Raw genomic sequence first — 1,057 nt, 5'->3', positions numbered from 1 at the left:
GATGGATGTTTATTTTAGAAATACATACATATAAATACAAGATGTATAGATACAATTGGTTCATTGTTTAAATTAGCAACATAAATTATTTGATATAGAGGAGGGAATTTGCCATAAACTATCATTGACTACAGCAACTGAATATCTCACTAAACTGTTTCATTTCTATTTTTTTTATTTTTTATTGTTATGTTAATTACCATACATTACATCATTAGTTTTTGATGTAGTGTTCCATGATTCATTGTTTGTGCATAATACCCAGTGCTCCATGCAGAACGTGCCCTCTTTAATACCCATCACCAGGCTAACCCATCCTCCCACCTCCCTCCCCTCTAGAACCCTCAGTTTGTTTTTCAGAGTCCATGGCCTCTCATGGTTCGTCTCCCCCTCCGATTTCCTCCCCTTCATTCTTCCCCTCCTGCTATCTTCTTCTTCTTCTTTTTTTTTCTTAACATATATTGCATTATTTGTTTCAGAGGTACAGATCTGTGATTCAAAAAAATATGGAACGCTTCATGAATTTGCGTGTCATCCTTACGCAGGGGCCATGTTAAACTTCTCTGTATCGTTCCAATTTTTAGTATATGTGCTGCCGAAGCAAGCACCATTTCTATTTTTAATAGAATTGTCTGATATAGTCCAATATTCGGAATCAGAATCAAAATAAAGAATGCTTATTAACAGAAAATATGACTTTACTCATAAACACAAAACAATGCAAAACCCTGATTGATTTGCATTTGGAACACTGCATGCAATTTTGTTTGCCAAACCTAAAATAAGAGAGTATTAAACTTATAGCAACTGAAATAACCAAGAAGATGAAAACACTTCTGAATAACTATAGAAAAAGAAAAACCAAAGTATGAGGATGATCATTAAGACTGGAGACATAGGTTTGAGTATGACAAAGAACACCATCTCTCTTACTGAAGTCCTTAATTCTAAAACTAGCATGCAACTCTAGAATTTGAAGAAAAAAAAGGCACTTTAATGCATATTAAATATTAAATGAAGTACTACTTTACTTGATACATTGCCCCAAGGGATAATA

At 33.7% G+C, this 1,057-nt stretch overlaps 1 non-coding gene across 1 annotated transcript; it reads right to left on the bottom strand.

The window, feature by feature from the left end:
- Nucleotides 1-500: 500 nt before the first annotated feature.
- LOC115941025 (U6 spliceosomal RNA) lies at nucleotides 501-608 on the bottom strand. The gene has a single exon (XR_004075748.1). It is a non-coding gene; the product is annotated as a U6 spliceosomal RNA (small nuclear RNA).
- Between the last annotated feature and the right edge of the window lie 449 nt (nucleotides 609-1,057).

The sequence above is a fragment of the Leptonychotes weddellii genome, chromosome 2, assembly GCF_054177405.1.
Source record: "Leptonychotes weddellii isolate Sample4059 chromosome 2, ASM5417740v2, whole genome shotgun sequence".
Classification (NCBI taxonomy): Eukaryota; Metazoa; Chordata; class Mammalia; order Carnivora; family Phocidae; genus Leptonychotes; species Leptonychotes weddellii.
Note: the sequence above shows the minus strand (reverse complement) of the source record. Positions and strands in the feature narration are given on the sequence as shown.